General features: G+C 33.5%; 1 long non-coding RNA gene across 1 annotated transcript; it reads left to right on the forward strand.

The window, feature by feature from the left end:
- The first annotated feature begins 2377 nt into the window (after positions 1-2377).
- LOC138333651 (uncharacterized) lies at positions 2378-4429 on the forward strand. Its single transcript, XR_011210010.1, has 4 exons — positions 2378-2593; positions 2837-2987; positions 3483-3685; positions 4065-4429. It is a non-coding gene; the product is annotated as an uncharacterized lncRNA (long non-coding RNA).
- Positions 4430-7792: the final 3363 nt, after the last annotated feature.

Below are 7792 nucleotides of genomic sequence, written 5' to 3' on the forward strand. Positions count from 1 at the left end.
ACCAAGGTACAATTTAATAGGCAGTAAAGATCTTTGCAAATACTCGCATAGGGTAAGAGAAAAAGAATTGTTCACTCTCTTTTGGTGAGAGGAGATCTCGCCCCTCGGGATTAGATTTTTATACTTTTTGTTTGACAACTTAAGAATTTTACTCCTTGGTTTGTTATTCTGTCTAAGCCCAAAGGGGTTTTATGATTTTATTACTTTTTAATATATATATTGGTTCTTTGGTAGTATGCGTTAACGTTGGAAAAATAATACTGTATTATAAGTCCCAGGCCAATCAAATATAACCTAAAGATCCTTGGAGAGTCTGAAAAGAGTGTCCTCTACCAGATGTGAGGGAAACTTCTGTATGTAGGGTCTTTAAGTCCAAAAATCATATCTAATCATCTTATGAGGTTTAGAAATATTAAGTTTGGGGAGTCTAATTGATACACACCAGTCGTCCGTGTTCGCTTATTTATACAGACCTTTTAATATTGGAAAATACAGAAAAACATGGTTAAAATTAACATCTGGAGAACAACAAAACAACTTTGTTATACAAATATACTTTCAGTAGTTTGTTATATGCACACGGCGGTGGCCGACTGGTTAAGATGTCTCTGACTTAATACCACAAGCCCTTCCCTACTGGGTCACGAGTTCGAATCCAGGTAATGCCAGGTACAGGCCGCTGGTCTGTGGCTTTTCTCCACCAACAAACCTGGCACGTCCTAACATGACCCTGACTGTTAATAGGAGGTTGAACAAATGAAACCCAAACCCATTATATGTAAACAAACATTACAGATATTGTATAGGAATATTGACAGGGACTGAAAATTACTGTGTGCTATTGAACTTAATTGTAAGAGTGTTCGTTATGAAATGTTTTACTGTACATACACTAGTTATTGTTATTTGGACTTGTAGGCCTAAACTTAAACAAACATGTAACCACATGTGGAGTGTTGTAAATTAATTGTTTATGTGACTGGGTGTTATGTTTTAAATGACACCTGTAACTATATAAGGTATAATTTAAGCCATAGTTATAAGTTATGATCAACCACAGCATGTGGTCATATATAATCCTTAAATGAATAAGTGGCATCTTCCAGTTATAGGAAATAAAACAAGTGTGGAAAGGGTACTTGCATGTCCACAAATAGATTCATATTCATATATGAATGGGCAGAAGAATTCAATCCATTTTCTGATTTTAAACCCATTTATCTTTATTTCTTCAGTTCACAAATTCAGATATCTGAATTAACAATATATATACTCTTAAATATCTTCATATAAAATACAGATATCTATATTTATTGCTATAAGTATATATTATACAAATATCTGTATTATATTACAGATATCTGTAAAATACAGAATTGTTACATTTCTAAATTCAAAGACATATTCATTTAAAATAAATTGAAGATATCTGTAATTGAAATAAAGATATCCGTATTCAATGGGTATAAATATGCCATAGTACCTGACAATAAGAGTTATTTGATTAAAAGAATTGATGGTGGTCTGCAAAGGATCCTTTTCATGTAGTGCATTCATGCTGATAGCAACTCGAGGGTTTACTATAGCTGACATTATATCCAACTCTGGACTATCTCATAGTTATAGCTGTTGAAGTTGAACATTACCACAAACTAGTAAACTTATATCCATAGTATCCTAATAAATTTGGTATCCATCTACATGTATATAGGCCCTATGTTTTCTCTGCGTTCTATGTCTCTACATAAAAATATTGACTGATTGGAGTTCAGTCTGCAATTATCTGTAGCCAAGGAGATACAAATGAATTTCACAGGTGACATGACAAAACTATAAAACATAAAGAAACGTTTGTATGGGTCACTTTAATGTCTGCAATTTCAAATCGATGAATAGTTAATCACATACGCGTATTATATCAATTTCACACAGACATCTTCCCATGATATGAATAACAATGACGGCGGCTGCAAAGTCTCCTAACTTTACAACGAATACTAGGCCTAACTCAGAAAAATACAAATGAATGACAAATGCATCCAAAATAACTTGAAATCTAACAATAACGAGTATCGCACCAATCCTGCTCTGGTAGATTTTCTATTTCAGCATGCTGGCAACTGATCATTAAAGAAACTGACAGGAAATTCGCCCTTGTTTCAGTTTGCGTATCCTTATCAAACTTACCGCCACTGTAAACATTGGCAGCCATATTTCTCTATTCGGAACCTATAGATACATAAAGTCCGAGGGTTTTCGAACTATGTCGTGATTCACGGCATGGCGGCTTCGGCACACACTCCCGAGGTGTTATATTTCCGAAGATTACCGGAAATTTCTCCGAGGGGATCCGATTGGAGTGCATGCATGGAGGGGCACGTGGTATGTTCACGTGGTATGTACGTCATATTCCAAAATGGCTGCGCCCATGTATTGGCATGGAATCAACACGACGGAAAGCACTACGTTTTTGTTTGATGTGTTCTAGCACAACAATGCGTCCGTATAATGTACTGAACCAGAAATACAAATCTGAAGATGTTTGTGATAAACTAGAGATGGGACATGCAGTTCCTAAGACCACGCGAAAAAGGTGAATATATGCGATTCTTGTTTGAATTAAAAACTGAAGAATGAAGTATAATTAGGCCTATTTTGTTAAGAGTTCTGTTTTAAATATGCAGTTCGTGTACACTATATAGTATATACAGATACAATGTATGTTTATGCTATTATTAGTTTAGTGCTTGTAATTTATCTATGTACATGTATCAATGTAAGTGATTGAAAAGACATATAAATTGATATTGCATGTTGATGTTTGTTTTTTTATCAGAAGGAGAGAATTTATTTCACAATCACAAAGACGGCATAGAAATGAGATCGTATATTCCTTGGGTGATCCGGTGATCCATATGCACTTAACAGAGGAATAACAGTATGGCACACAGAAAGTAGCAGTAGATCTACCACTTCAAAATGATTATGTAAATTTTATATCCATGGTATATCTGTATTGCATTAATGCACAAGATAAAAATATCTTCTTGTTTTGATAAATATATTATGTAAATGAATTATAAGCGAATGAAGTAGAGCCATGACAGAGATACAATTATGCTGTACAGTATATATAGTTATATAATATTGTATGTGAATATCTTCATTTTATTCAATTATAATACTGCATCATGTATTCCTAAGAGTAATTAAGATACATGCAACACAATACCTGAACAAAACATATATGCACAGGGGTTTGACATTCTGCCAAAAATATATACATGTGTATATATATATGTACTGCATTGTATGTATTATTGCGCGCATGTATGGAACATTTATAAGTTCACATTATTTTTTATTCAATCTTCAAGTCTAATACTGTTTTGATATCTGGATCATCACAAAATGTAACTTACCTATAGCCTAGGTACAATTATTATGTTTCAAATACTGTTGATGGTATTTGTGTTTTGCAGGCCTATAAAGATTGACATATGGAAAGGCCATTACTTATCACTTCAAAATATGGGATGTCAAAGATGCACCATGTATGCAGTCATCAAAACTAAGAGGAGACATTACCTTATCCAGCAAAACAGAAATACAGCATAATGGAGGAGATTCTGAATGTACATGAATGCCTATATAGATGTGCATGTATATATTGTCTCTTGAAAAGGTGTCAGCAAATCTTCATTTTTTTTCCATTACATATTATTTTCTTAACAAGCATTTGATATGATCTGAGCCTCTGAGGACAGTTAAGTGATTAAAATGTCTGGTTTAGGTTTTAATGACTAAGTCAGAAATATTTTAAATTGTCATAATAAGATCACTTGCTTGATCAAGAACAGCTATAGTTTTCCCCAAGTTTGTCTATTTTGTAGATATTTGCTTCCATTAATATTACAAATACATACTACTTAATATGAAAAAAAGCATGACAATTCTTTGTGACGAAGAAGTGTAAGGTGCAATGCAACAGTAAAATATACAGCTTGAAATATTTATGCTTTTACTGATCAATAGTTTACCAGTATTTGATTTTCTCGTTCCAGGAAAAGTTATCAAAAGATACCACTGAATACCATGAGAGCAGTTTGTTTTGGATGTGACCGCACATAGCATAAGATAAATGGAAAAGACACAAGTTTAAGGCGTTCTGGAATCCCTTGTCATCGCAACAACCTTTTAATACACCTGTGTGTCCAATTCGAAAAAGTGGCCCTACCAATCTTGGATATTGTAGAATAACTGTCACTAAAACATATATCAGTTCATCAGACTTTTTAGTAACCTAATTGACTTTGAGATTTCACTATTGAATAGAACATCAATTGCCAAATTGATAAGTAAATAAATAGAAAAAGTATTAAAATCAAAGATTCTGATTTCTTTAAAGGTAATTTAGCATACAGGGTACAACCTAGAATTACTGATTTCTCTTTTTAAAGAGTAATTTAGACATACAGGGTACAAACCTCTTCTTAAAAACTCTATACTGAGGACAATAGCAACATCTAAATTTAAATCCTTCTATTTCTCAAGATATCCAATGTAGGGTTATATTAATAGAACATTATGCATCTAAGGTATGACTATTTCAATTTTGTGGCATGGGAAACCGAATAAATGACAAGACCTAAATTTTCTTAAAATGATAAATTCAAATTGTTGATGAATTTAGTATTATTGGATATTGTAGAGTAAAAAAAAGACCTGTATTCGTACTAAAATGTTTTTGCAGTTATCTTCCATCCATACATATGTTGGGCATTCAAAGGACCTTTTTGTTTTGAACTTTTAAGTGTGAGTCTAAGTCCGAAATTTGTTTAAAAATCACTTTTTAAAGAAACCTAAGTTACCAGATAATAATTCTACTTATTTTATAAATCTGGAAAATCTGTATTACCACATCATCAAAAAAGGGATAAGATTAGCGAAAAAGAAAAAAAACATTCAACAGATCATGAAAATATATTATAACATAAATATAGAGCTAAAATCAAATTGTGTTAAACCTGATTAAATTTTAGATACAGGTGTACGAACCTACTTAATACATATATGGAAAATTCAAAAAATTATTTACTTTTCTTGTCCAAGTAACTCGTTTTCATTTGAAAATATTGTTACTGGTTATATACAAGTTTCCCTTCAAGCCAGTACTGGTTTATAACATGTGAGTTAAAAAAAGTACATTAATAATTGTGTAGTTTAGTTATATTATAGCTGTGGTATTATGTGGTTTAAATACTTACTTTACCCAGTACTCCTGTTTTATTTCTTTAGAGAAAAAAAAACCCCAAACAAACAAACAAGACAATTCTATTGAGAGCTGCAGTGCATGAGTGACCTGGTTGCATGTTTTAAAGATATGACAAAATTCCAAACAAGACACTGAGCAATGTCATCACAGTATTTTATTTGAGTCTTTGAATCCCATTTTTGTGGCAGTTTTTCCATGTATTAAATGCATAGGATTTATTAATATTTTTTCCTCTATGTAACTCTTCCAGATTTTCTTCGATCCTGTCTGGCTATTATTTAAACCATGCTAATCAAACCACGACACCAATACAACAAAGTATCTGGTCTGTTTTCTTTTTTTTTTCACACTCCACCAAAAAACATCCTAACCAAAGACCTTAGAGTCAGTATTCATTATTAAAAATTTAATAAAATAGTCTTATTTATTCCTAATGACCCTTCCTACTTTTCTTCTTGCATCAAGGGAATACATTGGAACCCAGGAATATAAGGAAATCCTCACGCAGAGAATGGAGTACAAAATTGTAGCTAACACATTGTGTATGTACATTCCTTGTACATGGAAAATCATTCCAATATGATTTGAGAAACAATAAAAACAGATTTAGGCCATCAGCATTTCTTTCAATATTTGATATATAGATGTTTTCAACATTTTTGAGATATAGTTGTTTTTTTTGATTAATAGTAACAATTCTGCCTTAGCACAAATCTCTGTATAAAGACCAACCTGCTTATCAATAAAGTTTTAAACCACTTTTTTTTAAGTGTCTAAAATGGATGTTTTAATAACACAATTTGGTGTCTGTGTGTTTTATAAAGTGTAAAGATCTATATTATAGAGTAAGTTTACAACTATAAGTTTTTGTTATCAAATGCACACAAAAACCAGTTCAGTACATCAGATGTGTCCTCTAGTAAAAATAGTATTACTTTTTTACAATTATTAGAAAATTTTTGAGGCAGAGTGGATCCCCAAGGTGTTCCAACAGATACCACTACTCCCTTCTACACCTCTTGGGTTTTTTCCCCAAGTTTGAACCCAAATAGGGAAAGCTACCAAAGTACTTGATCATCGGTTTTTATTGATTTCTCTTTCATTCTAGATAATTTCAGGCTTCCTCCAACTAAACATGGTATTACAAGGTAATCTCACCAAGGTACAATTTAAATAGGCAGTAAAGATCTTTGCAAATACTCGCAATAGGTAAGAGAAAAAGAATCCCCCGTTCACTCCCTCTTTTGGTGAGAGGAGATCTCGACCCTCTGGATAAGATTTTTATACTTGGTTTGTTTGACAACTTTTAAGAATTTTAACTCCTTGGTTTGTTAATTATTCTGAGTCTCAGCCCAAAGGGTTTTTTATGATTTTTATTACTTTTTAATATTCAACCGATATATTGTTTTGTGTGATATAGTTGGTTTTTTATTAGTAATGCGTTAACGTTGGAAAAAATAATAACTGTATTAATAAGTCCCCCCAGGCCAATCAAATATAAACCTAAAGATCCTTGGAGAGTCTGAAAAGAGTTCCTCTACCAGATGTGAGGGAAACTTCTATAGTTAGGGGTCTTTAAGTCCAATAAAATCATATCTAAATCATCTTATGAGGCCTTATTTTACAGAAATATTACATAGTTTTGTGGGAGTCAACCAAACTCATTGATACATATACTTTCAGTAGTTTTGTTATTCACGGCGGTGGGCCGAACTGGTTCGCTTCTTATTTATAATAGGGTAAATGGACGATTTTAATATAACCAAGGGAAAAATACAGAAAAACATGACATGTGGTGAATGAATTATAATTCATTGTAACCTCTGGAGAACAACAAAACAACCTTGTTTATACAAATATACTTAGTATTTTCAGGTTAGTTGTTTTTTGTTTTATGCACACGTATGTGGCGTGCGCTGTGGCCTGTGGGGATGGGGTGGTAGGGGGGGAAGATGTTCTCAAGACACCTGACAACTTTGCTTTGCGCGTGGGGCTGCGGCTAATACCAAAGAAATTTTGATAACAAAGCCCTGGCCATGGTACTCACCACGACGTCCTCTACTTGGTCGCTCCCCCGATATCTCTCCGCCTCATTCGAATCCATGCGACAAACAGGCCAAAAGGTACACCGGCCAACCTGACCTTGTCAGTGGCTGACACCTTTTCGGGCCCTAGCGCGCCGGGTACTCCTGCTTTTCTCCACCAACAAACCCTGGCACGTCCTACTGAATGACCCTTGACAATCAGTTGACCCACTGGGGTCAAATTCCTCAGCTGAGCTTCTTTTTGAACACAAATGAAACCCAACATGACCCTTCCCATTATATGTGTTCTACACACCATTTTACAGAAATTGTATATGAATACTTGAATACAGGGGACTGTGAAAATTACTGTGTGCTATTGAACTTAATTGTAAGAGTGTTCGTTATGAAATGTTTTACTGTACATACACTAGTTATTGTTAATTTTGGACTTGTAGGCCTAAACTTAAACAAACATGTAACCACATGTTCA

The sequence above is a fragment of the Argopecten irradians genome, chromosome 10, assembly GCF_041381155.1.
Source record: "Argopecten irradians isolate NY chromosome 10, Ai_NY, whole genome shotgun sequence".
In the NCBI taxonomy this organism is placed as follows: Eukaryota; Metazoa; Mollusca; class Bivalvia; order Pectinida; family Pectinidae; genus Argopecten; species Argopecten irradians.